Source organism: Crinia signifera, chromosome 9 (assembly GCF_055691185.1).
Source record: "Crinia signifera chromosome 9, ASM5569118v1, whole genome shotgun sequence".
In the NCBI taxonomy this organism is placed as follows: domain Eukaryota; kingdom Metazoa; phylum Chordata; class Amphibia; order Anura; family Myobatrachidae; genus Crinia; species Crinia signifera.
The window spans coordinates 151527182-151553426 of record NC_139225.1 but is presented as its reverse complement, the minus strand read 5'-3'; the positions used below and the strand labels follow the sequence as shown (position 1 = coordinate 151553426).

General features: G+C 43.0%; 45 non-coding genes across 45 annotated transcripts; all 45 read right to left on the bottom strand.

The window, feature by feature from the left end:
* Positions 1-640: 640 nt before the first annotated feature.
* Positions 641-712, bottom strand: TRNAE-CUC (transfer RNA glutamic acid (anticodon CUC)). The gene has a single exon. It is a non-coding gene; the product is annotated as a tRNA-Glu (tRNA).
* Positions 713-944: 232 nt separating this feature from the next.
* On the bottom strand, positions 945-1016 carry TRNAE-CUC (transfer RNA glutamic acid (anticodon CUC)). The gene has a single exon. It is a non-coding gene; the product is annotated as a tRNA-Glu (tRNA).
* A 232-nt stretch (positions 1017-1248) lies between these two features.
* Positions 1249-1320, bottom strand: TRNAE-CUC (transfer RNA glutamic acid (anticodon CUC)). The gene has a single exon. It is a non-coding gene; the product is annotated as a tRNA-Glu (tRNA).
* Positions 1321-1490: 170 nt separating this feature from the next.
* On the bottom strand, positions 1491-1562 carry TRNAE-CUC (transfer RNA glutamic acid (anticodon CUC)). The gene has a single exon. It is a non-coding gene; the product is annotated as a tRNA-Glu (tRNA).
* Positions 1563-1991: 429 nt separating this feature from the next.
* TRNAE-CUC (transfer RNA glutamic acid (anticodon CUC)) lies at positions 1992-2063 on the bottom strand. Its single transcript has one exon. It is a non-coding gene; the product is annotated as a tRNA-Glu (tRNA).
* Positions 2064-2595: 532 nt separating this feature from the next.
* TRNAE-CUC (transfer RNA glutamic acid (anticodon CUC)) lies at positions 2596-2667 on the bottom strand. The gene has a single exon. It is a non-coding gene; the product is annotated as a tRNA-Glu (tRNA).
* A 232-nt stretch (positions 2668-2899) lies between these two features.
* Positions 2900-2971, bottom strand: TRNAE-CUC (transfer RNA glutamic acid (anticodon CUC)). Its single transcript has one exon. It is a non-coding gene; the product is annotated as a tRNA-Glu (tRNA).
* Positions 2972-3507: 536 nt separating this feature from the next.
* Positions 3508-3579, bottom strand: TRNAE-CUC (transfer RNA glutamic acid (anticodon CUC)). Its single transcript has one exon. It is a non-coding gene; the product is annotated as a tRNA-Glu (tRNA).
* Positions 3580-4111: 532 nt separating this feature from the next.
* TRNAE-CUC (transfer RNA glutamic acid (anticodon CUC)) lies at positions 4112-4183 on the bottom strand. The gene has a single exon. It is a non-coding gene; the product is annotated as a tRNA-Glu (tRNA).
* A 1209-nt stretch (positions 4184-5392) lies between these two features.
* Positions 5393-5464, bottom strand: TRNAE-CUC (transfer RNA glutamic acid (anticodon CUC)). The gene has a single exon. It is a non-coding gene; the product is annotated as a tRNA-Glu (tRNA).
* Positions 5465-6895: 1431 nt separating this feature from the next.
* On the bottom strand, positions 6896-6967 carry TRNAE-CUC (transfer RNA glutamic acid (anticodon CUC)). The gene has a single exon. It is a non-coding gene; the product is annotated as a tRNA-Glu (tRNA).
* A 532-nt stretch (positions 6968-7499) lies between these two features.
* Positions 7500-7571, bottom strand: TRNAE-CUC (transfer RNA glutamic acid (anticodon CUC)). Its single transcript has one exon. It is a non-coding gene; the product is annotated as a tRNA-Glu (tRNA).
* A 516-nt stretch (positions 7572-8087) lies between these two features.
* TRNAE-CUC (transfer RNA glutamic acid (anticodon CUC)) lies at positions 8088-8159 on the bottom strand. Its single transcript has one exon. It is a non-coding gene; the product is annotated as a tRNA-Glu (tRNA).
* A 232-nt stretch (positions 8160-8391) lies between these two features.
* On the bottom strand, positions 8392-8463 carry TRNAE-CUC (transfer RNA glutamic acid (anticodon CUC)). The gene has a single exon. It is a non-coding gene; the product is annotated as a tRNA-Glu (tRNA).
* Positions 8464-8695: 232 nt separating this feature from the next.
* On the bottom strand, positions 8696-8767 carry TRNAE-CUC (transfer RNA glutamic acid (anticodon CUC)). Its single transcript has one exon. It is a non-coding gene; the product is annotated as a tRNA-Glu (tRNA).
* A 626-nt stretch (positions 8768-9393) lies between these two features.
* Positions 9394-9465, bottom strand: TRNAE-CUC (transfer RNA glutamic acid (anticodon CUC)). The gene has a single exon. It is a non-coding gene; the product is annotated as a tRNA-Glu (tRNA).
* A 626-nt stretch (positions 9466-10091) lies between these two features.
* TRNAE-CUC (transfer RNA glutamic acid (anticodon CUC)) lies at positions 10092-10163 on the bottom strand. Its single transcript has one exon. It is a non-coding gene; the product is annotated as a tRNA-Glu (tRNA).
* Positions 10164-10679: 516 nt separating this feature from the next.
* TRNAE-CUC (transfer RNA glutamic acid (anticodon CUC)) lies at positions 10680-10751 on the bottom strand. The gene has a single exon. It is a non-coding gene; the product is annotated as a tRNA-Glu (tRNA).
* A 232-nt stretch (positions 10752-10983) lies between these two features.
* Positions 10984-11055, bottom strand: TRNAE-UUC (transfer RNA glutamic acid (anticodon UUC)). The gene has a single exon. It is a non-coding gene; the product is annotated as a tRNA-Glu (tRNA).
* Positions 11056-11287: 232 nt separating this feature from the next.
* On the bottom strand, positions 11288-11359 carry TRNAE-CUC (transfer RNA glutamic acid (anticodon CUC)). Its single transcript has one exon. It is a non-coding gene; the product is annotated as a tRNA-Glu (tRNA).
* Positions 11360-12486: 1127 nt separating this feature from the next.
* Positions 12487-12558, bottom strand: TRNAE-CUC (transfer RNA glutamic acid (anticodon CUC)). The gene has a single exon. It is a non-coding gene; the product is annotated as a tRNA-Glu (tRNA).
* A 536-nt stretch (positions 12559-13094) lies between these two features.
* On the bottom strand, positions 13095-13166 carry TRNAE-CUC (transfer RNA glutamic acid (anticodon CUC)). The gene has a single exon. It is a non-coding gene; the product is annotated as a tRNA-Glu (tRNA).
* Positions 13167-13398: 232 nt separating this feature from the next.
* On the bottom strand, positions 13399-13470 carry TRNAE-CUC (transfer RNA glutamic acid (anticodon CUC)). Its single transcript has one exon. It is a non-coding gene; the product is annotated as a tRNA-Glu (tRNA).
* Positions 13471-13702: 232 nt separating this feature from the next.
* TRNAE-CUC (transfer RNA glutamic acid (anticodon CUC)) lies at positions 13703-13774 on the bottom strand. The gene has a single exon. It is a non-coding gene; the product is annotated as a tRNA-Glu (tRNA).
* Positions 13775-14901: 1127 nt separating this feature from the next.
* On the bottom strand, positions 14902-14973 carry TRNAE-CUC (transfer RNA glutamic acid (anticodon CUC)). The gene has a single exon. It is a non-coding gene; the product is annotated as a tRNA-Glu (tRNA).
* Positions 14974-15509: 536 nt separating this feature from the next.
* On the bottom strand, positions 15510-15581 carry TRNAE-CUC (transfer RNA glutamic acid (anticodon CUC)). The gene has a single exon. It is a non-coding gene; the product is annotated as a tRNA-Glu (tRNA).
* A 232-nt stretch (positions 15582-15813) lies between these two features.
* On the bottom strand, positions 15814-15885 carry TRNAE-CUC (transfer RNA glutamic acid (anticodon CUC)). The gene has a single exon. It is a non-coding gene; the product is annotated as a tRNA-Glu (tRNA).
* A 232-nt stretch (positions 15886-16117) lies between these two features.
* Positions 16118-16189, bottom strand: TRNAE-CUC (transfer RNA glutamic acid (anticodon CUC)). Its single transcript has one exon. It is a non-coding gene; the product is annotated as a tRNA-Glu (tRNA).
* Positions 16190-16815: 626 nt separating this feature from the next.
* Positions 16816-16887, bottom strand: TRNAE-CUC (transfer RNA glutamic acid (anticodon CUC)). Its single transcript has one exon. It is a non-coding gene; the product is annotated as a tRNA-Glu (tRNA).
* A 625-nt stretch (positions 16888-17512) lies between these two features.
* TRNAE-CUC (transfer RNA glutamic acid (anticodon CUC)) lies at positions 17513-17584 on the bottom strand. The gene has a single exon. It is a non-coding gene; the product is annotated as a tRNA-Glu (tRNA).
* Positions 17585-18100: 516 nt separating this feature from the next.
* Positions 18101-18172, bottom strand: TRNAE-CUC (transfer RNA glutamic acid (anticodon CUC)). Its single transcript has one exon. It is a non-coding gene; the product is annotated as a tRNA-Glu (tRNA).
* Positions 18173-18404: 232 nt separating this feature from the next.
* Positions 18405-18476, bottom strand: TRNAE-CUC (transfer RNA glutamic acid (anticodon CUC)). The gene has a single exon. It is a non-coding gene; the product is annotated as a tRNA-Glu (tRNA).
* A 232-nt stretch (positions 18477-18708) lies between these two features.
* TRNAE-CUC (transfer RNA glutamic acid (anticodon CUC)) lies at positions 18709-18780 on the bottom strand. Its single transcript has one exon. It is a non-coding gene; the product is annotated as a tRNA-Glu (tRNA).
* A 930-nt stretch (positions 18781-19710) lies between these two features.
* TRNAE-CUC (transfer RNA glutamic acid (anticodon CUC)) lies at positions 19711-19782 on the bottom strand. Its single transcript has one exon. It is a non-coding gene; the product is annotated as a tRNA-Glu (tRNA).
* Positions 19783-20712: 930 nt separating this feature from the next.
* TRNAE-CUC (transfer RNA glutamic acid (anticodon CUC)) lies at positions 20713-20784 on the bottom strand. The gene has a single exon. It is a non-coding gene; the product is annotated as a tRNA-Glu (tRNA).
* Positions 20785-21213: 429 nt separating this feature from the next.
* On the bottom strand, positions 21214-21285 carry TRNAE-CUC (transfer RNA glutamic acid (anticodon CUC)). Its single transcript has one exon. It is a non-coding gene; the product is annotated as a tRNA-Glu (tRNA).
* Positions 21286-21517: 232 nt separating this feature from the next.
* TRNAE-CUC (transfer RNA glutamic acid (anticodon CUC)) lies at positions 21518-21589 on the bottom strand. The gene has a single exon. It is a non-coding gene; the product is annotated as a tRNA-Glu (tRNA).
* A 232-nt stretch (positions 21590-21821) lies between these two features.
* On the bottom strand, positions 21822-21893 carry TRNAE-CUC (transfer RNA glutamic acid (anticodon CUC)). Its single transcript has one exon. It is a non-coding gene; the product is annotated as a tRNA-Glu (tRNA).
* A 232-nt stretch (positions 21894-22125) lies between these two features.
* TRNAE-CUC (transfer RNA glutamic acid (anticodon CUC)) lies at positions 22126-22197 on the bottom strand. Its single transcript has one exon. It is a non-coding gene; the product is annotated as a tRNA-Glu (tRNA).
* Positions 22198-22429: 232 nt separating this feature from the next.
* Positions 22430-22501, bottom strand: TRNAE-CUC (transfer RNA glutamic acid (anticodon CUC)). The gene has a single exon. It is a non-coding gene; the product is annotated as a tRNA-Glu (tRNA).
* Positions 22502-22930: 429 nt separating this feature from the next.
* On the bottom strand, positions 22931-23002 carry TRNAE-CUC (transfer RNA glutamic acid (anticodon CUC)). The gene has a single exon. It is a non-coding gene; the product is annotated as a tRNA-Glu (tRNA).
* A 232-nt stretch (positions 23003-23234) lies between these two features.
* TRNAE-CUC (transfer RNA glutamic acid (anticodon CUC)) lies at positions 23235-23306 on the bottom strand. Its single transcript has one exon. It is a non-coding gene; the product is annotated as a tRNA-Glu (tRNA).
* A 429-nt stretch (positions 23307-23735) lies between these two features.
* On the bottom strand, positions 23736-23807 carry TRNAE-CUC (transfer RNA glutamic acid (anticodon CUC)). Its single transcript has one exon. It is a non-coding gene; the product is annotated as a tRNA-Glu (tRNA).
* A 1842-nt stretch (positions 23808-25649) lies between these two features.
* On the bottom strand, positions 25650-25721 carry TRNAE-CUC (transfer RNA glutamic acid (anticodon CUC)). The gene has a single exon. It is a non-coding gene; the product is annotated as a tRNA-Glu (tRNA).
* A 429-nt stretch (positions 25722-26150) lies between these two features.
* On the bottom strand, positions 26151-26222 carry TRNAE-CUC (transfer RNA glutamic acid (anticodon CUC)). The gene has a single exon. It is a non-coding gene; the product is annotated as a tRNA-Glu (tRNA).
* Between the last annotated feature and the right edge of the window lie 23 nt (positions 26223-26245).

Here is a 26245-nt window from a genome sequence, read left to right as displayed (position 1 = left end):
TTTTCATAAAAAATCGTGCTAGAATCTCCCTTTACCTGACCAGGAATCAAACCAGGGCCGCTGCGGTGAGAGCGCCGAATCCTAACCACTAGACCACCAAGGAGTGATGGTTTTTAGAGCACACTCCATTAGGAAAAAGGAAATTCTCTGAATAAAGTGCAAAGCAATGTGATGGGAGTAAGCTACCAGGAAATTATTTGACAAGAAAAGATAGGATGATTTGTTGTGCATAGCAGTCTTCAAGTCATATTGAACACACAATACTTCTCGAAAGTGTACGTTTTCTTCCGTCTCCTAGGTTAGTGTTTTCATAAAAAATCGGGCTGAAACCTCCCTTTCCCTGAACGGGAATCAAACCCGGGCCGCGGCGGTGAGAGCGCCGAATCCTAACCACTAGACCACCAGGGAGTGATGGAGTCATTGCACACTCCATTGGGAAAAGGGAAATTCTCTGAATAAAGTGCAAAGCAATATGATGGGAGTGAGTTACCAGGAAATTATTTGACAAGAAAAGATAGAATGATTTGTTGTGCATAGCAGTCTTCAAGTCATATTGAATACACAATGCTTCTCGGAAGTGTAAGTTTTCTTCCGTCTCCTAGGTCAGTGTTTTCATAAAAAATCATGCTGAAACCTCCCTTTCCCTGACCGGGAATCGAACCCGGGCCGCGGCGGTGAGAGCACCGAATCCTAACCACTAGACCACCAGGGAGTGATGGAGTCGGAGCACACTCCATTAGGAAAAAGGAAATTCTCTGAATAAAGTGCAAAGCAATGTGATGGGAGTGAGTTACCAGGAATTTATTTGACAAGAAAAGATAGGATGATTTGTTGTGCATAGCAGTCTTCAAGTCATATTGAATACACAATGCTTCTCGGAAGTGTAAGTTTTCTTCCGTCTCCTAGGTCAGTGTTTTCAAAAAAAATCGTGCTGAAACCTCCCTTTCCCTGACCGGGAATCGAACCCGGGCCACGGCGGTGAGAGCGCAGAATCCTAACCACTAGACCACCAGGGAGTGATGGAGTCATTGCACACTCCATTGTGAAAAGGGAAATTCTCGGAGTAAAGTGCAAAGCAATGTGATGGGAGTGAGTTACCAGGAATATATTTGACAAGAAAAGATAGGATGATTTTTTGTGCATAGCATTCTTCAAGTCATATTTAACACACAATGCTTCACGGAAGTTTACGTTTTCTTCCGTCTCCTAGGTCAGTGTTTTCATAAAAATTCGTGCTGAAACCTCCCTTTCCCTGACCGGGAATCGAACCCGGGCCGCGGCGGTGAGAGCGCCGAATCCTAACCACTAGACCACCAGGGAGTGTGATGGGAGTGAGTTACCAGGAATTTATTTGACAAGAAAAGATAGGATGATTTGTTGTGCATAGCAGTCTTCAAGTCATATTGAATACACAATGCTTCTCGGAAGTGTAAGTTTTCTTCCGTCTCCTAGGTCAGTGTTTTCATAAAAAATCGTGCTGAAACCTCCCTTTCCCTGACCGGGAATCGAACCCGGGCCGCGGCGGTGAGAGCGCCGAATCTTAACCACTAGACCACCAGGGAGTGATGGAGTCATTGCACACTCCATTGGGAAAAGGGAAATTCTCTGAATAAAGTGCAAAGCAATGTGATGGGAGTGAGTTACCAGGAATTTATTTGACAAGAAAAGATAGGATGATTTGTTGTGCATAGCATTCTTCAAGTCAAATTTAACACACAATGCTTCACGGAAGTTTACGTTTTCTTCCGTCTCCTAGGTCAGTCTTTTTATAAAACACACTCCATTAGGAAAAAGGAAATTCTCTGAATAAAGTGCAAAGCAATGTGATGGGAGTGAGCTACCAGGAAATTATTTGACAAGAAAAGATAGAATGATTTTTTGTGCATAGCAGTCTTCAAGTCATATTGAATACACAATGCTTCTCGGAAGTGTAAGTTTTCTTCCGTCTCCTAGGTCAGTGTTTTCATAAAAAATCGTGCTGAAACCTCCCTTTCCCTGACCGGGAATCGAACCCGGGCCGCGGCGGTGAGAGCGCCGAATCCTAAACACTAGACCACCAGGGAGTGATGGAGTCATTGCACACTCCATTGGGAAAAGGGAAATTTTCTGAATAAAGTGCAAAGCAATGTGATGGGAGTGAGTTACCAGGAATTTATTTGACAAGAAAAGATAGAATGATTTGTTGTGCATAGCAGTCTTCAAGTCATATTGAATACACAATGCTTCACGGAAGTGTACGTTTTCTTCCGTCTCCTAGGTCAGTGTTTTCATAAAAAATCGTGCTGAAACCTGACTTTCCCTGACCGGGAATCGAACCCGGGCCGCGGCGGTGAACCGAATCCTAACCACTAGACCACCAGGGAGTGATTGAGTCATTGCACACTCCATTGGGAAAAGGGAAATTCTCTGAATAAAGTGCAAAGCAATGTGATGGGAGTGAGTTACCAGGAATTTATTTGACAAGAAAAGATAGGATGATTTGTTGTGCATAGCAGTCTTCAAGTCATATTGAACACACAATGCTTCTCGGAAGTTTACCTTTTCTTCCGTCTCCTAGGTCAGTGTTTTCATAAAAAATCGTGCTGAAACATCCCTTTCCCTGACCGGGAATCGAACCCGGGCCGCGGCGGTGAGAGCGCCGAATCCTAACCACTAGACCACCAGGGAGTGATGGAGTCATTGCACACTCCATTGGGAAAAGGGAAATTCTCTGAATAAAGTGCGAAGCAATGTGATGGGAGTGAGTTACCAGGAATTTATTTGACAAGAAAAGATAGGATGATTTGTTGTGCATAGCATTCTTCAAGTCATATTTAACACACAATGCTTCACGGAAGTGTACGTTTTCTTCCGTCTCCTAGGTCAGGGTTTTCATAATAAATCATGCTGAAACCTCCCTTTCCCTGACCGGGAATCGAACCCGGGCCGCGGCGGTGAGAGCACCGAATCCTAACCACTAGACCACCAGGGAGTGATGGAGTCATTGCACACTCCATTAGGAAAATGGAAATTCTCTGAATAAAGTGCAAAGCAATGTGATGGGAGTGAGCTACCAGGAAATTATTTGACAAGAAAAGATAGGATGATTTGTTGTGTATAGCAGTCTTCAAGTCATATTGAATACACAATGCTTCTTGGAAGTGTAAGTTTTCTTCCGTCTCCTAGGTCAGTGTTTTCATAAAAAATCGTGCTGAAACCTGACTTTCCCTGACCGGGAATCGAACCCGGGCCGGGGTGGTGAGAGCGCCGAATCCTAACCACTAGACCACCAGGGAGTGATGGAGTCATTGCACACTCCATTGGGAAAAGGGAAATTCTCTGAATAAAGTGCAAAACAATGTGATGGGAGTGAGTTACCAGGAATTTATTTGACAAGAAAAGATAGGATGATTTGTTGTGCATAGCATTCTTCAAGTCATATTTAACACACAATGCTTCACGGAAGTTTACGTTTTCTTCCGTCTCCTAGGTCAGTGTTTTCATAAAAAATCGTGCTAGAATCTCCCTTTCCCTGACCGGGAATCGAACCCGGGCCGCAGCAGTGAGAGCGCCGAATCCTAACCACTAGACCACCAGGGAGCGATGGAGTCATTGCACACTCCATTGGGAAAAGGGAAATTCTCTGAATAAAGTGCAAAGCAATGTGATGGGAGTGAGTTACCAGGAATTTATTTCACAAGAAAAGATAGGATGATTTGTTGTGCACAGTCTTCAAGTCATATTGAATACACAATGCTTCTCGAAAGTGTACGTTTTCTTCCGTCTCCTAGGTCAGTGTTTTCATAAAAAATCGTTCTGAAACCTCCCTTTCCCTGACCGGGAATCGAACACGGCCGCGGCGGTGAGAGCGCCGAATCCTAACCACTAGACCACCAGGGAGTGATGGAGTCATTGCACACTCCATTGGGAAATCGGAAATTCTCTGAATAAAGTGCAAAGCAATGTGATGGGAGTGAGTTACCAGGAATTTATTTGACAAGAAAAGATAGGATGATTTGTTGTGCATAGCAGTCTTCAAGTCATATTGAATACACAATGCTTCTCGGAAGTGTAAGTTTTCTTCCGTCTCCTAGGTCAGTGTTTTCATAAAAAATCGTGCTGAAACCTCCCTTTCCCTGACCGGGAATCGAACCCGGGCCACGGCGGTGAGAGCGCCGAATCGTAACCACTAGACCACCAGGGAGTGATGGAGTCATTGCACACTCCATTGGGAAAAGGGAAATTCTCTGAATAAAGTGCAAAGCAATGTGATGGGAGTGAGTTACCAGGAATTTATTTGACAAGAAAAGATAGGATGATTTTTTGTGCATAGCATTCACAATGCTTCTCGAAAGTGTACGTTTTCTTCCGTCTCCTAGGTCAGTGTTTTCATAAAAAATCGTGCTGAAACCTCCCTTTCCCTGACCGGGAATCGAACACGGCCGCGGCGGTGAGAGCGCCGAATCCTAACCACTAGACCACCAGGGAGTGATGGAGTCATTGCACACTCCATTGGGAAATCGGAAATTCTCTGAATAAAGTGCAAAGCAATGTGATGGGAGTGAGTTACCAGGAATTTATTTGACAAGAAAAGATAGGATGATTTGTTGTGCATAGCAGTCTTCAAGTCATATTGAATACACAATGCTTCTCGGAAGTGTAAGTTTTCTTCCGTCTCCTAGGTCAGTGTTTTCATAAAACATACTCCATTGGGAAAAGGGAAATTCTCTGAATAAAGTGCAAAGCAATGTGATGGGAGTGAGTTACCAGGAATTTATTTGACAAGAAAAGATAGGATGATTTGTTGTGCATAGCAGTCTTCAAGTCATATTGAATACACAATGCTTCTCGGAAGTGTAAGTTTTCTTCCGTCTCCTAGGTCAGTGTTTTCATAAAACACACTCCATTAGGAAAAAGGAAATTCTCAGAATAAAGTGCAAAGCAATGTGATGGGAGTGAGCTACCAGGAAATTATTTGACAAGATAGAATGATTTGTTGTGCATAGCAGTCTTCAAGTCATATTGAATACACAATGCTTCACGGAAGTGTAAGTTTTCTTCCATCTCCTAGGTCAGTGTTTTCATAAAAAATCGTGCGGAAACCTCCCTTTCCCTGACCGGGAATCGAACCCGGGCCGCTGCGGTGAGAGCGCCGAATTCTAACCACTAGACCACCAGGGAGTGATGGAGTCATTGCACACTCCATTGGGAAAAGGGAAATTTTCTGAATAAAGTGCAAAGCAATGTGATGGGAGTGAGTTACCAGGATTTTATTTGACAAGAAAAGATAGAATGATTTGTTGTGCATAGCAGTCTTCAAGTCATATTGAATACACAATGCTTCACGGAAGTGTACGTTTTCTTCCGTCTCCTAGGTCAGTGTTTTCATAAAAAATCGTGCGGAAACCTCCCTTTCCCTGACCGGGAATCGAACCCGGGCCGCGGCGGTGAGAGCGCCGAATCCTAACCACTAGACCACCAGGGAGAGATGGAGTCATTGCACACTCCATTGGGAAAAGGGAAATTCTCTGAATAAAGTGCAAAGCAATGTGACGGGAGTGAGTTACCAGGAATTTATTTGACAAGAAAAGATAGGATGATTTGTTGTGCATAGCATTCTTCAAGTCAAATTTAACACACAATGCTTCACGGAAGTTTACGTTTTCTTCCGTCTCCTAGGTCAGTGTTTTCATAAAACATACTCCATTGGGAAAAGGGAAATTCTCTGAATAAAGTGCAAAGCAATGTGATGGGAGTGAGTTACCAGGAATTTATTTGACAAGAAAAGATAGGATGATTTGTTGTGCATAGCAGTCTTCAAGTCATATTGAATACACAATGCTTCTCGGAAGTGTAAGTTTTCTTCCGTCTCCTAGGTCAGTGTTTTCATAAAACACACTCCATTAGGAAAAAGGAAATTCTCTGAATAAAGTGCAAAGCAATGTGATGGGAGTGAGCTACCAGGAAATTATTTGACAAGAAAAGATAGAATGATTTGTTGTGCATAGCAGTCTTCAAGTCATATTGAATACACAATGCTTCACGGAAGTGTAAGTTTTCTTCCGTCTCCTAGGTCAGTGTTTTCATAAAAAATCGTGCGGAAACCTCCCTTTCCCTGACCGGGAATCGAACCCGGGCCGCTGCGGTGAGAGCGCCGAATTCTAACCACTAGACCACCAGGGAGTGATGGAGTCATTGCACACTCCATTGGGAAAAGGGAAATTCTCTGAATAAAGTGCAAAGCAATGTGATGGGAGTGAGTTACCAGGAATTTATTTGACAAGAAAAGATAGGATGATTTGTTGTGCATAGCATTCTTCAAGTCAAATTTAACACACAATGCTTCACGGAAGTTTACGTTTTCTTCCGTCTCCTAGGTCAGTGTTTTCATAAAACACTCTCCATTAGGAAAAAGGAAATTCTCTGAATAAAGTGCAAAGCAATGTGATGGGAGTGAGCTACCAGGAAATTATTTGACAAGAAAAGATAGGATGATTTGTTGTGTATAGCAGTCTTCAAGTCATATTGAATACACAATGCTTCTTGGAAGTGTAAGTTTTCTTCCGTCTCCTAGGTCAGTGTTTTCATAAAAAATCGTGCTGAAACCTGACTTTCCCTGACCGGGAATCGAACCCGGGCCGGGGTGGTGAGAGCGCCGAATCCTAACCACTAGACCACCAGGGAGTGATGGAGTCATTGCACACTCCATTGGGAAAAGGGAAATTCTCTGAATAAAGTGCAAAGCAATGTGATGGGAGTGAGTTACCAGGAATTTATTTGACAAGAAAAGATAGGATGATTTGTTGTGCATAGCATTCTTCAAGTCATATTTAACACACAATGCTTCACGGAAGTTTACGTTTTCTTCCGTCTCCTAGGTCAGTGTTTTCATAAAAAATCGTGCTAGAACCTCCCTTTCCCTGACCGGGAATCGAACCCGGGCCGCAGCGGTGAGAGCGCCGAATCCTAACCACTAGACCACCAGGGAGCGATGGAGTCATTGCACACTCCATTGGGAAAAGGGAAATTCTCTGAATAAAGTGCAAAGCAATGTGATGGGAGTGAGTTACCAGGAATTTATTTCACAAGAAAAGATAGGATGATTTGTTGTGCACAGTCTTCAAGTCATATTGAATACACAATGCTTCTCGAAAGTGTACGTTTTCTTCCGTCTCCTAGGTCAGTGTTTTCATAAAAAATCGTTCTGAAACCTCCCTTTCCCTGACCGGGAATCGAACACGGCCGCGGCGGTGAGAGCGCCGAATCCTAACCACTAGACCACCAGGGAGTGATGGAGTCATTGCACACTCCATTGGGAAATCGGAAATTCTCTGAATAAAGTGCAAAGCAATGTGATGGGAGTGAGTTACCAGGAATTTATTTGACAAGAAAAGATAGGATGATTTGTTGTGCATAGCAGTCTTCAAGTCATATTGAATACACAATGCTTCTCGGAAGTGTAAGTTTTCTTCCGTCTCCTAGGTCAGTGTTTTCATAAAAAATCGTGCTGAAACCTCCCTTTCCCTGACCGGGAATCGAACCCGGGCCACGGCGGTGAGAGCGCCGAATCGTAACCACTAGACCACCAGGGAGTGATGGAGTCATTGCACACTCCATTGGGAAAAGGGAAATTCTCTGAATAAAGTGCAAAGCAATGTGATGGGAGTGAGTTACCAGGAATTTATTTGACAAGAAAAGATAGGATGATTTTTTGTGCATAGCATTCACAATGCTTCTCGAAAGTGTACGTTTTCTTCCGTCTCCTAGGTCAGTGTTTTCATAAAAAATCGTGCTGAAACCTCCCTTTCCCTGACCGGGAATCGAACACGGCCGCGGCGGTGAGAGCGCCGAATCCTAACCACTAGACCACCAGGGAGTGATGGAGTCATTGCACACTCCATTGGGAAATCGGAAATTCTCTGAATAAAGTGCAAAGCAATGTGATGGGAGTGAGTTACCAGGAATTTATTTGACAAGAAAAGATAGGATGATTTGTTGTGCATAGCAGTCTTCAAGTCATATTGAATACACAATGCTTCTCGGAAGTGTAAGTTTTCTTCCGTCTCCTAGGTCAGTGTTTTCATAAAAAATCGTGCTGAAACCTCCCTTTCCCTGACCGGGAATCGAACCCGGGCCACGGCGGTGAGAGCGCCGAATCCTAACCACTAGACCACCAGAGAGTGATGGAGTCATTGCACACACCATTGGGAAAAGGGAAATTCTCTGAATAAAGTGCAAAGCAATGTGATGGGAGTGAGTTACCAGGAATATATTTGACAAGAAAAGATAGGATGATTTTTTGTGCATAGCATTCTTCAAGTCATATTTAACACACAATGCTTCACGGAAGTTTACCTTTTCTTCCGTCTCCTAGGTCAGTGTTTTCATAAAAAATCGTGCTGAAACCTCCCTTTCCCTGACCGGGAATCGAACCCGGGCCGCGGCGGTGAGAGCGCCGAATCCTAACCACTAGACCACCAGGGAGTGATGGAGTCATTGCACACTCCATTGGGAAAAGGGAAATTTTCTGAATAAAGTGCAAAGCAATGTGATGGGAGTGAGTTACCAGGATTTTATTTGACAAGAAAAGATAGAATGATTTGTTGTGCATAGCAGTCTTCAAGTCATATTGAATACACAATGCTTCACGGAAGTGTACGTTTTCTTCCATCTCCTAGGTCAGTGTTTTCATAAAAAATCGTGCGGAAACCTCCCTTTCCCTGACCGGGAATCGAACCCGGGCCGCGGCGGTGAGAGCGCCGAATCCTAACCACTAGACCACCAGGGAGAGATGGAGTCATTGCACACTCCATTGGGAAAAGGGAAATTCTCTGAATAAAGTGCAAAGCAATGTGATGGGAGTGAGTTACCAGGAATTTATTTGACAAGAAAAGATAGGATGATTTGTTGTGCATAGCATTCTTCAAGTCAAATTTAACACACAATGCTTCACGGAAGTTTACGTTTTCTTCCGTCTCCTAGGTCAGTGTTTTCATAAAACACACTCCATTGGGAAAAGGGAAATTCTCTGAATAAAGTGCAAAGCAATGTGATGGGAGTGAGTTACCAGGAATTTATTTGACAAGAAAAGATAGGATGATTTGTTGTGCATAGCAGTCTTCAAGTCATATTGAATACACAATGCTTCTCGGAAGTGTAAGTTTTCTTCCGTCTCCTAGGTCAGTGTTTTCATAAAACACACTCCATTAGGAAAAAGGAAATTCTCTGAATAAAGTGCAAAGCAATGTGATGGGAGTGAGCTACCAGGAAATTATTTGACAAGAAAAGATAGAATGATTTGTTGTGCAGAGCAGTCTTCAAGTCATATTGAATACATAATGCTTCACGGAAGTGTAAGTTTTCTTCCGTCTCCTAGGTCAGTGTTTTCATAAAAAATCGTGCGGAAACCTCCCTTTCCCTGACCGGGAATCGAACCCGGGCCGCGGCGGTGAGAGCGCCGAATCCTAACCACTAGACCACCAGGGAGTGATGGAGTCATTGCACACTCCATTGGGAAAAGGGAAATTCTCTGAATAAAGTGCAAAGCAATGTGATGGGAGTGAGTTACCAGGAATTTATTTGACAAGAAAAGATAGGATGATTTGTTGTGCATAGCATTCTTCAAGTCAAATTTAACACACAATGCTTCACGGAAGTTTACGTTTTCTTCCGTCTCCTAGGTCAGTGTTTTCATAAAACACACTCCATTGGGAAAAGGGAAATTCTCTGAATAAAGTGCAAAGCAATGTGATGGGAGTGAGTTACCAGGAATTTATTTGACAAGAAAAGATAGGATGATTTGTTGTGCATAGCAGTCTTCAAGTCATATTGAATACACAATGCTTCTCGGAAGTGTAAGTTTTCTTCCGTCTCCTAGGTCAGTGTTTTCATAAAACACACTCCATTAGGAAAAAGGAAATTCTCTGAATAAAGTGCAAAGCAATGTGATGGGAGTGAGCTACCAGGAAATTATTTGACAAGAAAAGATAGAATGATTTGTTGTGCATAGCATTCTTCAAGTCATATTGAATACACAATGCTTCACGGAAGTGTAAGTTTTCTTCCGTCTCCTAGGTCAGTGTTTTCATAAAAAATCGTGCGGAAACCTCCCTTTCCCTGACCGGGAATCGAACCCGGGCCGCGGCGGTGAGAGCGCCGAATCGTAACCACTAGACCACCAGGGAGTGATGGAGTCATTGCACACTCCATTGGGAAAAGGGAAATTCTCTGAATAAAGTGCAAAGCAATGTGATGGGAGTGAGTTACCAGGAATTTATTTGACAAGAATAGATAGGATGATTTTTTGTGCATAGCATTCACAATGCTTCTCGAAAGTGTACGTTTTCTTCCGTCTCCTAGGTCAGTGTTTTCATAAAAAATCGTGCTGAAACCTCCCTTTCCCTGACCGGGAATCGAACACGGCCGCGGCGGTGTAAGCGCCGAATCCTAACCACTAGACCACCAGGGAGTGATGGAGTCATTGCACACTCCATTGGGAAATCGGAATTTCTCTGAATAAAGTGCAAAGCAATGTGATGGGAGTGAGTTACCAGGAATTTATTTGACAAGAAAAGATAGGATGATTTGTTGTGCATAGCAGTCTTCAAGTCATATTGAATACACAATGCTTCTCGGAAGTGTAAGTTTTCTTCCGTCTCCTAGTTCAGTGTTTTCATAAAAAATCGTGCTGAAACCTCCCTTTCCCTGACCGGGAATCGAACCCGGGCCACGGCGGTGAGAGCGCCGAATCCTAACCACTAGACCACCAGGGAGTGATGGAGTCATTGCACACTCCATTGGGAAAAGGGAAATTCTCTGAATAAAGTGCAAAGCAATGTGATGGGAGTGAGTTACCAGGAATATATTTGACAAGAAAAGATAGGATGATTTTTTGTGCATAGCATTCTTCAAGTCATATTTAACACACAATGCTTCACGGAAGTTTACCTTTTCTTCCGTCTCCTAGGTCAGTGTTTTCATAAAAAATCGTGCTGAAACCTCCCTTTCCCTGACCGGGAATCGAACCCGGGCCGCGGCGGTGAAAGCGCCGAATCCTAACCACTAGACCACCAGGGAGTGATGGAGTCATTGCACACTCCATTGGGAAAAGGGAAATTTTCTGAATAAAGTGCAAAGCAATGTGATGGGAGTGAGTTACCAGGATTTTATTTGACAAGAAAAGATAGAATGATTTGTTGTGCATAGCAGTCTTCAAGTCATATTGAATACACAATGCTTCACGGAAGTGTACGTTTTCTTCCGTCTCCTAGGTCAGTGTTTTCATAAAAAATCGTGCGGAAACCTCCCTTTCCCTGACCGGGAATCGAACCCGGGCCGCAGCGGTGAGAGCGCCGAATCCTAACCACTAGACCACCAGGGAGAGATGGAGTCATTGCACACTCCATTGGGAAAAGGGAAATTCTCTGAATAAAGTGCAAAGCAATGTGACGGGAGTGAGTTACCAGGAATTTATTTGACAAGAAAAGATAGGATGATTTGTTGTGCATAGCATTCTTCAAGTCAAATTTAACACACAATGCTTCACGGAAGTTTACGTTTTCTTCCGTCTCCTAGGTCAGTGTTTTCATAAAACATACTCCATTGGGAAAAGGGAAATTCTCTGAATAAAGTGCAAAGCAATGTGATGGGAGTGAGTTACCAGGAATTTATTTGACAAGAAAAGATAGGATGATTTGTTGTGCATAGCAGTCTTCAAGTCATATTGAATACACAATGCTTCTCGGAAGTGTAAGTTTTCTTCCGTCTCCTAGGTCAGTGTTTTCATAAAACACACTCCATTAGGAAAAAGGAAATTCTCTGAATAAAGTGCAAAGCAATGTGATGGGAGTGAGCTACCAGGAAATTATTTGACAAGAAAAGATAGAATGATTTGTTGTGCATAGCAGTCTTCAAGTCATATTGAATACACAATGCTTCACGGAAGTGTAAGTTTTCTTCCGTCTCCTAGGTCAGTGTTTTCATAAAAAATCGTGCGGAAACCTCCCTTTCCCTGACCGGGAATCGAACCCGGGCCGCTGCGGTGAGAGCGCCGAATTCTAACCACTAGACCACCAGGGAGTGATGGAGTCATTGCACACTCCATTGGGAAAAGGGAAATTCTCTGAATAAAGTGCAAAGCAATGTGATGGGAGTGAGTTACCAGGAATTTATTTGACAAGAAAAGATAGGATGATTTGTTGTGCATAGCATTCTTCAAGTCAAATTTAACACACAATGCTTCACGGAAGTTTACGTTTTCTTCCGTCTCCTAGGTCAGTGTTTTCATAAAACACACTCCATTAGGAAAAAGGAAATTCTCTGAATAAAGTGCAAAGCAATGTGATGGGAGTGAGCTACCAGGAAATTATTTGACAAGAAAAGATAGAATGATTTTTTGTGCATAGCAGTCTTCAAGTCATATTGAATACACAATGCTTCTCGGAAGTGTAAGTTTTCTTCCGTCTCCTAGGTCAGTGTTTTCATAAAAAATCGTGCTGAAACCTCCCTTTCCCTGACCGGGAATCGAACCCGGGCCGCGGCGGTGAGAGCGCCGAATCCTAACCACTAGACCACCAGGGAGTGATGGAGTCATTGCACACTCCATTGGGAAAAGGGAAATTTTCTGAATAAAGTGCAAAGCAATGTGATGGGAGTGAGTTACCAGGAAATTATTTGACAAGAAAAGATAGAATGATTTGTTGTGCATAGCAGTCTTCAAGTCATATTGAATACACAATGCTTCACGGAAGTGTACGTTTTCTTCCGTCTCCTAGGTCAGTGTTTTCATAAAAAATCATGCGGAAACCTCCCTTTCCCTGAGCTGGAATCGAACCCGGGCCGCGGCGGTGAGAGCGCCGAATCCTAACCACTAGACCACCAGGAAGTGATGGAGTCATTGCACACTCCATTGGGAAATCGGAAATTCTCTGAATAAAGTGCAAAGCAATGTGATGGGAGTGAGTTACCAGGAATTTATTTGACAAGAAAAGATAGGATGATTTGTTGTGCATAGCAGTCTTCAAGTCATATTGAATACACAATGCTTCTCGGAAGTGTAAGTTTTCTTCCGTCTCCTAGGTCAGTGTTTTCATAAAAAATCGTGCTGAAACCTCCCTTTCCCTGACCGGGAATCGAACCCGGGCCACGGCGGTGAGAGCGCCGAATCCTAACCACTAGACCACCAGAGAGTGATGGAGTCATTGCACACACCATTGGGAAAAGGGAAATTCTCTGAATAAAGTGCAAAGCAATGTGATGGGAGTGAGTTACCAGGAATATATTTGACAAGAAAAGATAGGATGATTTTTTGTGCATAGCATTCTTCAAGTCATATTTAACACACAATGCTTCACGGAAGTTTACCTTTTCTTCCGTCTCCTAGGTCAGTGTTTTCATAAAAAATCGTGCTGAAACCTCCCTTTCCCTGACCGGGAATCGAACCCGGGCCGCGGCGGTGAGAGCGCCGAATCCTAACCACTAGACCACCAGGGAGTGATGGAGTCATTGCACACTCCATTGGGAAAAGGGAAATTTTCTGAATAAAGTGCAAAGCAATGTGATGGGAGTGAGTTACCAGGATTTTATTTGACAAGAAAAGATAGAATGATTTGTTGTGCATAGCAGTCTTCAAGTCATATTGAATACACAATGCTTCACGGAAGTGTACGTTTTCTTCCATCTCCTAGGTCAGTGTTTTCATAAAAAATCGTGCGGAAACCTCCCTTTCCCTGACCGGGAATCGAACCCGGGCCGCGGCGGTGAGAGCGCCGAATCCTAACCACTAGACCACCAGGGAGAGATGGAGTCATTGCACACTCCATTGGGAAAAGGGAAATTCTCTGAATAAAGTGCAAAGCAATGTGATGGGAGTGAGTTACCAGGAATTTATTTGACAAGAAAAGATAGGATGATTTGTTGTGCATAGCATTCTTCAAGTCAAATTTAACACACAATGCTTCACGGAAGTTTACGTTTTCTTCCGTCTCCTAGGTCAGTGTTTTCATAAAACACACTCCATTGGGAAAAGGGAAATTCTCTGAATAAAGTGCAAAGCAATGTGATGGGAGTGAGTTACCAGGAATTTATTTGACAAGAAAAGATAGGATGATTTGTTGTGCATAGCAGTCTTCAAGTCATATTGAATACACAATGCTTCTCGGAAGTGTAAGTTTTCTTCCGTCTCCTAGGTCAGTGTTTTCATAAAACACACTCCATTAGGAAAAAGGAAATTCTCTGAATAAAGTGCAAAGCAATGTGATGGGAGTGAGCTACCAGGAAATTATTTGACAAGAAAAGATAGAATGATTTGTTGTGCATAGCAGTCTTCAAGTCATATTGAATACACAATGCTTCACGGAAGTGTAAGTTTTCTTCCGTCTCCTAGGTCAGTGTTTTCATAAAAAATCGTGCGGAAACCTCCCTTTCCCTGACCGAGAATCGAACCCGGGCCGCTGCGGTGAGAGCGCCGAATTCTAACCACTAGACCACCAGGGAGTGATGGAGTCATTGCACACTCCATTGGGAAAAGGGAAATTCTCTGAATAAAGTGCAAAGCAATGTGATGGGAGTGAGTTACCAGGAATTTATTTGACAAGAAAAGATAGGATGATTTGTTGTGCATAGCATTCTTCAAGTCAAATTTAACACACAATGCTTCACGGAAGTTTACGTTTTCTTCCGTCTCCTAGGTCAGTGTTTTCATAAAATACACTCCATTAGGAAAAAGGAAATTCTCTGAATAAAGTGCAAAGCAATGTGATGGGAGTGAGCTACCAGGAAATTATTTGACAAGAAAAGATAGAATGATTTTTTGTGCATAGCAGTCTTCAAGTCATATTGAATACACAATGCTTCTCGGAAGTGTAAGTTTTCTTTCGTCTCCTAGGTCAGTGTTTTCATAAAAAATCGTGCTGAAACCTCCCTTTCCCTGACCGGGAATCGAACCCGGGCCGCGGCGGTGAGAGCGCCGAATCCTAACCACTAGACCACCAGGGAGTGATGGAGTCATTGCACACTCCATTGGGAAAAGGGAAATTTTCTGAATAAAGTGCAAAGCAATGTGATGGGAGTGAGTTACCAGGAAATTATTTGACAAGAAAAGATAGAATGATTTGTTGTGCATAGCAGTCTTCAAGTCATATTGAATACACAATGCTTCACGGAAGTGTACGTTTTCTTCCGTCTCCTAGGTCAGTGTTTTCATAAAAAATCATGCGGAAACCTCCCTTTCCCTGAGCTGGAATCGAACCCGGGCCGCGGCGGTGAGAGCGCCGAATCCTAACCACTAGACCACCAGGAAGTGATGGAGTCATTGCACACTCCATTGGGAAATCGGAAATTCTCTGAATAAAGTGCAAAGCAATGTGATGGGAGTGAGTTACCAGGAATTTATTTGACAAGAAAAGATAGGATGATTTGTTGTGCATAGCAGTCTTCAAGTCATATTGAATACACAATGCTTCTCGGAAGTGTAAGTTTTCTTCCGTCTCCTAGGTCAGTGTTTTCATAAAAAATCGTGCTGAAACCTCCCTTTCCCTGACCGGGAATCGAACCCGGGCCACGGCGGTGAGAGCGCCGAATCCTAACCACTAGACCACCAGAGAGTGATGGAGTCATTGCACACACCATTGGGAAAAGGGAAATTCTCTGAATAAAGTGCAAAGCAATGTGATGGGAGTGAGTTACCAGGAATATATTTGACAAGAAAAGATAGGATGATTTTTTGTGCATAGCATTCTTCAAGTCATATTTAACACACAATGCTTCACGGAAGTTTACCTTTTCTTCCGTCTCCTAGGTCAGTGTTTTCATAAAAAATCGTGCTGAAACCTCCCTTTCCCTGACCGGGAATCGAACCCGGGCCGCGGCGGTGAGAGCGCCGAATCCTAACCACTAGACCACCAGGGAGTGATGGAGTCATTGCACACTCCATTGGGAAAAGGGAAATTTTCTGAATAAAGTGCAAAGCAATGTGATGGGAGTGAGTTACCAGGATTTTATTTGACAAGAAAAGATAGAATGATTTGTTGTGCATAGCAGTCTTCAAGTCATATTGAATACACAATGCTTCACGGAAGTGTACGTTTTCTTCCATCTCCTAGGTCAGTGTTTTCATAAAAAATCGTGCGGAAACCTCCCTTTCCCTGACCGGGAATCGAACCCGGGCCGCGGCGGTGAGAGCGCCGAATCCTAACCACTAGACCACCAGGGAGAGATGGAGTCATTGCACACTCCATTGGGAAAAGGGAAATTCTCTGAATAAAGTGCAAAGCAATGTGATGGGAGTGAGTTACCAGGAATTTATTTGACAAGAAAAGATAGGATGATTTGTTGTGCATAGCATTCTTCAAGTCAAATTTAACACACAATGCTTCACGGAAGTTTACGTTTTCTTCCGTCTCCTAGGTCAGTGTTTTCATAAAACACACTCCATTGGGAAAAGGGAAATTCTCTGAATAAAGTGCAAAGCAATGTGATGGGAGTGAGTTACCAGGAATTTATTTGACAAGAAAAGATAGGATGATTTGTTGTGCATAGCAGTCTTCAAGTCATATTGAATACACAATGCTTCTCGGAAGTGTAAGTTTTCTTCCGTCTCCTAGGTCAGTGTTTTCATAAAACACACTCCATTAGGAAAAAGGAAATTCTCTGAATAAAGTGCAAAGCAATGTGATGGGAGTGAGCTACCAGGAAATTATTTGACAAGAAAAGATAGAATGATTTGTTGTGCATAGCAGTCTTCAAGTCATATTGAATACACAATGCTTCACGGAAGTGTAAGTTTTCTTCCGTCTCCTAGGTCAGTGTTTTCATAAAAAATCGTGCGGAAACCTCCCTTTCCCTGACCGGGAATCGAACCCGGGCCGCGGCGGTGAGAGCGCCGAATCCTAACCACTAGACCACCAGGGAGTGATGGAGTCATGCACACTCCATTGGGAAAAGGGAAATTCTCTGAATAAAGTGCAAAGCAATGTGATGGGAGTGAGTTACCAGGAATTTATTTGACAAGAAAAGATAGGATGATTTGTTGTGCATAGCATTCTTCAAGTCAAATTTAACACACAATGCTTCACGGAAGTTTACGTTTTCTTCCGTCTCCTAGGTCAGTGTTTTCATAAAACACACTCCATTGGGAAAAGGGAAATTCTCTGAATAAAGTGCAAAGCAATGTGATGGGAGTGAGTTACCAGGAATTTATTTGACAAGAAAAGATAGGATGATTTGTTGTGCATAGCAGTCTTCAAGTCATATTGAATACACAATGCTTCTCGGAAGTGTAAGTTTTCTTCCGTCTCCTAGGTCAGTGTTTTCATAAAACACACTCCATTAGGAAAAAGGAAATTCTCTGAATAAAGTGCAAAGCAATGTGATGGGAGTGAGCTACCAGGAAATTATTTGACAAGAAAAGATAGAATGATTTGTTGTGCATAGCAGTCTTCAAGTCATATTGAATACACAATGCTTCACGGAAGTGTAAGTTTTCTTCCGTCTCCTAGGTCAGTGTTTTCATAAAAATTCGTGCGGAAACCTCCCTTTCCCTGACCGGGAATCGAACCCGGGCCGCGGCGGTGAGAGCGCCGAATCGTAACCACTAGACCACCAGGGAGTGATGGAGTCATTGCACACTCCATTGGGAAAAGGGAAATTCTCTGAATAAAGTGCAAAGCAATGTGATGGGAGTGAGTTACCAGGAATTTATTTGACAAGAATAGATAGGATGATTTTTTGTGCATAGCATTCACAATGCTTCTCGAAAGTGTACGTTTTCTTCCGTCTCCTAGGTCAGTGTTTTCATAAAAAATCGTGCTGAAACCTCCCTTTCCCTGACCGGGAATCGAACACGGCCGCGGCGGTGTAAGCGCCGAATCCTAACCACTAGACCACCAGGGAGTGATGGAGTCATTGCACACTCCATTGGGAAATCGGAATTTCTCTGAATAAAGTGCAAAGCAATGTGATGGGAGTGAGTTACCAGGAATTTATTTGACAAGAAAAGATAGGATGATTTGTTGTGCATAGCAGTCTTCAAGTCATATTGAATACACAATGCTTCTCGGAAGTGTAAGTTTTCTTCCGTCTCCTAGTTCAGTGTTTTCATAAAAAATCGTGCTGAAACCTCCCTTTCCCTGACCGGGAATCGAACCCGGGCCACGGCGGTGAGAGCGCCGAATCCTAACCACTAGACCACCAGGGAGTGATGGAGTCATTGCACACTCCATTGGGAAAAGGGAAATTCTCTGAATAAAGTGCAAAGCAATGTGATGGGAGTGAGTTACCAGGAATATATTTGACAAGAAAAGATAGGATGATTTTTTGTGCATAGCATTCTTCAAGTCATATTTAACACACAATGCTTCACGGAAGTTTACCTTTTCTTCCGTCTCCTAGGTCAGTGTTTTCATAAAAAATCGTGCTGAAACCTCCCTTTCCCTGACCGGGAATCGAACCCGGGCCGCGGCGGTGAGAGCGCCGAATCCTTACCACTAGACCACCAGGGAGTGATGGAGTCATTGCACACTCCATTGGGAAAAGGGAAATTTTCTGAATAAAGTGCAAAGCAATGTGATGGGAGTGAGTTACCAGGATTTTATTTGACAAGAAAAGATAGAATGATTTGTTGTGCATAGCAGTCTTCAAGTCATATTGAATACACAATGCTTCACGGAAGTGTACGTTTTCTTCCGTCTCCTAGGTCAGTGTTTTCATAAAAAATCGTGCGGAAACCTCCCTTTCCCTGACCGGGAATCGAACCCGGGCCGCGGCGGTGAGAGCGCCGAATCCTAACCACTAGACCACCAGGGAGAGATGGAGTCATTGCACACTCCATTGGGAAAAGGGAAATTCTCTGAATAAAGTGCAAAGCAATGTGACGGGAGTGAGTTACCAGGAATTTATTTGACAAGAAAAGATAGGATGATTTGTTGTGCATAGCATTCTTCAAGTCAAATTTAACACACAATGCTTCACGGAAGTTTACGTTTTCTTCCGTCTCCTAGGTCAGTGTTTTCATAAAACATACTCCATTGGGAAAAGGGAAATTCTCTGAATAAAGTGCAAAGCAATGTGATGGGAGTGAGTTACCAGGAATTTATTTGACAAGAAAAGATAGGATGATTTGTTGTGCATAGCAGTCTTCAAGTCATATTGAATACACAATGCTTCTCGGAAGTGTAAGTTTTCTTCCGTCTCCTAGGTCAGTGTTTTCATAAAACACACTCCATTAGGAAAAAGGAAATTCTCAGAATAAAGTGCAAAGCAATGTGATGGGAGTGAGCTACCAGGAAATTATTTGACAAGAAAAGATAGAATGATTTGTTGTGCATAGCAGTATTCAAGTCATATTGAATACACAATGCTTCACGGAAGTGTAAGTTTTCTTCCGTCTCCTAGGTCAGTGTTTTCATAAAAAATCGTGCGGAAACCTCCCTTTCCCTGACCGGGAATCGAACCCGGGCCGCTGCGGTGAGAGCGCCGAATTCTAACCACTAGACCACCAGGGAGTGATGGAGTCATTGCACACTCCACTGGGAAAAGGGAAATTTTCTGAATAAAGTGCAAAGCAATGTGATGGGAGTGAGTTACCAGGATTTTATTTGACAAGAAAAGATAGAATGATTTGTTGTGCATAGCAGTCTTCAAGTCATATTGAATACACAATGCTTCACGGAAGTGTACGTTTTCTTCCGTCTCCTAGGTCAGTGTTTTCATAAAAAATCGTGCGGAAACCTCCCTTTCCCTGACCGGGAATCGAACCCGGGCCGCGGCGGTGAGAGCGCCGAATCCTAACCACTAGACCACCAGGGAGAGATGGAGTCATTGCACACTCCATTGGGAAAAGGGAAATTCTCTGAATAAAGTGCAAAGCAATGTGACGGGAGTGAGTTACCAGGAATTTATTTGACAAGAAAAGATAGGATGATTTGTTGTGCATAGCATTCTTCAAGTCAAATTTAACACACAATGCTTCACGGAAGTTTACGTTTTCTTCCGTCTCCTAGGTCAGTGTTTTCATAAAACATACTCCATTGGGAAAAGGGAAATTCTCTGAATAAAGTGCAAAGCAATGTGATGGGAGTGAGTTACCAGGAATTTATTTGACAAGAAAAGATAGGATGATTTGTTGTGCATAGCAGTCTTCAAGTCATATTGAATACACAATGCTTCTCGGAAGTGTAAGTTTTCTTCCGTCTCCTAGGTCAGTGTTTTCATAAAACACACTCCATTAGGAAAAAGGAAATTCTCTGAATAAAGTGCAAAGCAATGTGATGGGAGTGAGCTACCAGGAAATTATTTGACAAGAAAAGATAGAATGATTTGTTGTGCATAGCAGTCTTCAAGTCATATTGAATACACAATGCTTCTCGGAAGTGTAAGTTTTCTTCCGTCTCCTAGGTCAGTGTTTTCATAAAAAATCGTGCTGAAACCTCCCTTTCCCTGACCGGGAATCGAACCCGGGCCGCAGTGGTGAGAGCGCCGAATCCTAAACACTAGACCACCAGGGAGTGATGGAGTCATTGCACACTCCATTGGGAAAAGGGAAATTTTCTGAATAAAGTGCAAAGCAATGTGATGGGAGTGAGTTACCAGGAAATTATTTGACAAGAAAAGATAGAATGATTTGTTGTGCATAGCATTCTTCAAGTCAAATTTAACACACAATGCTTCACGGAAGTGTACGTTTTCTTCCGTCTCCTAGGTCAGTGTTTTCATAAAAAATCGTGCTGAAACCTCCCTTTCCCTGACCGGGAATCGAACCCGGGCCGCGGCGGTGAGAGCGCCGAATCCTAACCACTAGACCACCAGGGAATGATGGAGTCATTGCTCACTCCATTGGGAAAAGGGAAATTCTCTGAATAAAGTGCAAAGCAATGTGATGGGAGTGAGTTACCAGGAATTTATTTGACAAGAAAAGATAGGACGATTTGTTGTGCATAGCATTCTTCAAGTCAAATTTAACACACAATGCTTCATGGAAGTTTACGTTTTCTTCCGTCTCCTAGGTCAGTGTTTTCATAAAACACACTCCATTAGGAAAAAGGAAATTCTCTGAATAAAGTGCAAAGCAATGTGATGGGAGTGAGCTACCAGGAAATTATTTGACAAGAAAAGATAGAATGATTTTTTGTGCATAGCAGTCTTCAAGTCATATTGAATACACAATGCTTCTCGGAAGTGTAAGTTTTCTTCCGTCTCCTAGGTCAGTGTTTTCATAAAAAATCGTGCTGAAACCTCCCTTTCCCTGACCGGGAATCGAACCCGGGCCGCGGTGATGAGAGCGCCGAATCCTAACCACTAGACCACCAGGGAGTGATGGAGTCATTGCACACTCCATTGGGAAAAGGGAAATTCTCTGAATAAAGTGCAAAGCAATGTGATGGGAGTGAGTTACCAGGAATTTATTTGACAAGAAAAGATAGGATGATTTGTTGTGCATAGCATTCTTCAAGTCATATTTAACACACAATGCTTCACGGAAGTTTACGTTTTGTTCCGTCTCCTAGGTCAGTGTTTTCATAAAAAATCGTGCTGAAACCTCCCTTTCCCTGACCGGGAATCGAACCCGGGCCGCGGCGGTGAGAGCGCCGAATCTTAACCACTAGACCACCAGGGAGTGATGGAGTCATTGCACACTCCATTGGGAAAAGGGAAATTCTCTGAATAAAGTGCAAAGCAATGGGATGGGAGTGAGTTACCAGGAATTTATTTGACAAGAAAAGATAGGATGATTTGTTGTGCATAGCAGTCTTCAAGTCATATTGAATACACAATGCTTCTCGGAAGTGTAAGTTTTCTTCCGTCTCCTAGGTCAATGTTTTCATAAAAAATCGTGCTAGAATCTCCCTTTCACTGACCGGGAATCGAACCCGGGCCGCGGCGGTGAGAGCGCCGAATCCTAACCACTAGACCACCAGGGAGTGATGGAGTCAGAGCACACTCCAATAGGAAAAAGGAAATTCTCTGAATAAAGTGCAAAGCAATGTGATGGGAGTGACCTACCAGGAAATTATTTGACAAGAAAAGATAGAATGATTTGTTGTGCATAGCAGTCTTCAAATCATATTGAACACACAATGCTTCTCGGAAGTTTACCTTTTCTTCCGTCTCCTAAGTCAGTGTTTTCATAAAAAATCGTGCTGAAACATCCCTTTCCCTGACCGGGAATCGAACCCGGGCCGCGGCGGTGAGAGCGCCGAATCCTAACCACTAGACCACCAGGGAGTGATGGAGTCATTGCACACTCCATTGGGAAAAGGGAAATTCTCTGAATAAAGTGCAAAGCAATGTGATGGGAGTGAGTTACCAGGAATTTATTTGACAAGAAAAGATAGAATGATTTGTTGTGCATAGCAGTCTTCAAGTCATATTGAATACACAATGCTTCACGGAAGTGTACGTTTTCTTCCGTCTCCTAGGTCAGTGTTTTCATAAAACATCGTGCTGAAACGTCCCTTTCCCTGACCGGGAATCGAACCCGGGCCGCGGCGGTGAGAGCGCCGAATCCTAACCACTAGACCACCAGGGAGTGATGGAGTCATTGCACACTCCATTGGGAAAAGGGAAATTCTCTGAATACAGTGCAAAGCAATGTGATGGGAGTGAGTTACCAGGAATTTATTTGACAAGAAAAGATAGGATGATTTGTTGTGCATAGCATTCTTCAAGTCAAATTTAACACACAATGCTTCACGGAAGTTTACGTTTTCTTCCGTCTCCTAGGTCAGTGTTTTCATAAAACACACTCCATTAGGAAAAAGGAAATTCTCTGAATAAAGTGCAAAGCAATGTGATGGGAGTGAGCTACCAGGAAATTATTTGACAAGAAAAGATAGAATGATTTTTTGTGCATAGCAGTCTTCAAGTCATATTGAATACACAATGCTTCTCGGAAGTCTAAGTTTTCTTCCGTCTCCTAGGTCAGTGTTTTCATAAAAAATCGTGCTGAAACCTCCCTTTCCCTGACCGGGAATCGAACCCGGGCCGCGGCGGTGAGAGCGCCGAATCCTAACCACTAGACCACCAGGGAGTGATGGAGTCATTGCACACTCCATTGGGAAAAGGGAAATTTTCTGAATAAAGTGCAAAGCAATGTGATGGGAGTGAGTTACCAGGAAATTATTTGACAAGAAAAGATAGAATGATTTGTTGTGCATAGCAGTCTTCAAGTCATATTGAATACACAATGCTTCACGGAAGTGTACGTTTTCTTCCGTCTCCTAGGTCAGTGTTTTCATAAAAAATCATGCGGAAACCTCCCTTTCCCTGACCTGGAATCGAACCCGGGCCGCGGCGGTGAGAGCGCCGAATCCTAACCACTAGACCACCAGGGAGTGATGGAGTCATTGCACACTCCATTGGGAAAAGGGAAATTCTCTGAATAAAGTGCAAAGCAATGTGATGGGAGTGAGTTACCAGGAATTTATTTGACAAGAAAAGATAGGATGATTTGTTGTGCATAGCATTCTTCAAGTCAAATTTAACACACAATGCTTCACGGAAGTTTACGTTTTCTTCCGTCTCCTAGGTCAGTGTTTTCATAAAACACACTCCATTAGGAAAAAGGAAATTCTCTGAATAAAGTGCAAAGCAATGTGATGGGAGTGAGCTACCAGGAAATTATTTGACAAGAAAAGATAGAATGATTTTTTGTGCATAGCAGTCTTCAAGTCATATTGAATACACAATGCTTCTCGGAAGTGTAAGTTTTCTTCCGTCTCCTAGGTCAGTGTTTTCATAAAAAATCGTGCTGAAACCTCCCTTTCCCTGACCGGGAATCGAACCCGGGCCGCGGCGGTGAGAGCGCCGAATCCTAACCACTAGACCACCAGGGAGTGATGGAGTCATTGCACACTCCATTGGGAAAAGGGAAATTTTCTGAATAAAGTGCAAAGCAATGTGATGGGAGTGAGTTACCAGGAAATTATTTGACAAGAAAAGATAGAATGATTTGTTGTGCATAGCAGTCTTCAAGTCATATTGAATACACAATGCTTCACGGAAGTGTACGTTTTCTTCCGTCTCCTAGGTCAGTGTTTTCATAAAAAATCATGCGGAAACCTCCCTTTCCCTGAGCTGGAATCGAACCCGGGCCGCGGCGGTGAGAGCGCCGAATCCTAACCACTAGACCACCAGGAAGTGATGGAGTCATTGCACACTCCATTGGGAAAAGGGAAATTCTCTGAATAAAGTGCAAAGCAATGTGATGGGAGTGAGTTACCAGGAATTTATTTGACAAGAAAAGATAGGATGATTTGTTGTGCATAGCATTCTTCAAGTCAAATTTAACACACAATGCTTCACGGAAGTTTACGTTTTCTTCCGTCTCCTAGGTCAGTGTTTTCATAAAACACACTCCATTAGGAAAAAGGAAATTCTCTGAATAAAGTGCAAAGCAATGTGATGGGAGTGAGCTACCAGGAAATTATTTGACAAGAAAAGATAGAATGATTTTTTGTGCATAGCAGTCTTCAAGTCATATTGAATACACAATGCTTCTCGGAAGTGTAAGTTTTCTTCCGTCTCCTAGGTCAGTGTTTTCATAAAAAATCGTGCTGAAACCTCCCTTTCCCTGACCGGGAATCGAACCCGGGCCGCAGTGGTGAGAGCGCCGAATCCTAAACACTAGACCACCAGGGAGTGATGGAGTCATTGCACACTCCATTGGGAAAAGGGAAATTTTCTGAATAAAGTGCAAAGCAATGTGATGGGAGTGAGTTACCAGGAAATTATTTGACAAGAAAAGATAGAATGATTTGTTGTGCATAGCAGTCTTCAAGTCATATTGAATACACAATGCTTCACGGAAGTGTACGTTTTCTTCCGTCTCCTAGGTCAGTGTTTTCATAAAAAATCATGCGGAAACCTCCCTTTCCCTGAGCTGGAATCGAACCCGGGCCGCGGCGGTGAGAGCGCCGAATCTTAACCACTAGACCACCAGGAAGTGATGGAGTCATTGCACACTCCATTGGGAAAAGGGAAATTCTCTGAATAAAGTGCAAAGCAATGTGATGGGAGTGAGTTACCAGGAATTTATTTGACAAGAAAAGATAGGATGATTTGTTGTGCATAGCATTCTTCAAGTCAAATTTAACACACAATGCTTCACGGAAGTTTACGTTTTCTTCCGTCTCCTAGGTCAGTGTTTTCATAAAACACACTCCATTAGGAAAAAGGAAATTCTCTGAATAAAGTGCAAAGCAATGTGATGGGAGTGAGCTACCAGGAAATTATTTGACAAGAAAAGATAGAATGATTTTTTGTGCATAGCAGTCTTCAAGTCATATTGAATACACAATGCTTCTCGGAAGTGTAAGTTTTCTTCCGTCTCCTAGGTCAGTGTTTTCATAAAAAATCGTGCTGAAACCTCCCTTTCCCTGACCGGGAATCGAACCCGGGCCGCAGTGGTGAGAGCGCCGAATCCTAAACACTAGACCACCAGGGAGTGATGGAGTCATTGCACACTCCATTGGGAAAAGGGAAATTTTCTGAATAAAGTGCAAAGCAATGTGATGGGAGTGAGTTACCAGGAAATTATTTGACAAGAAAAGATAGAATGATTTGTTGTGCATAGCAGTCTTCAAGTCATATTGAATACACAATGCTTCACGGAAGTGTACGTTTTCTTCCGTCTCCTAGGTCAGTGTTTTCATAAAAAATCGTGCTGAAACCTGACTTTCCCTGACCGGGAATCGAACCCGGGCCACGGCGGTGAGAGCGCCGAATCCTAACCACTAGACCACCAGGGAGTCATGGAGTCATTGCACACTCCATTGGGAAAAGGGAAATTCTCTGAATAAAGTGCAAAGCAATGTGATGGGAGTGAGTTACCAGAAATTTATTTGACAAGAAAAGATAGGATGATTTGTTGTGCATAGCAGTCTTCAAGTCATATTGAACACACAATGCTTCTCGGAAGTTTACCTTTTCTTCCGTCTCCTAGGTCAGTGTTTTCATAAAACACACTCCATTAGGAAAAAGGAAATTCTCTGAATAAAGTGCAAAGCAATGTGATGGGAGTGAGCTACCAGGAAATTATTTGACAAGAAAAGATAGAATGATTTTTTGTGCATAGCAGTCTTCAAGTCATATTGAATACACAATGCTTCTCGGAAGTGTAAGTTTTCTTCCGTCTCCTAGGTCAGTGTTTTCATAAAAAATCGTGCTGAAACCTCCCTTTCCCTGACCGGGAATCGAACCCGGGCCGCGGCGGTGAGAGCGCCGAATCCTAACCACTAGACCACCAGGGAGTGATGGAGTCATTGCACACTCC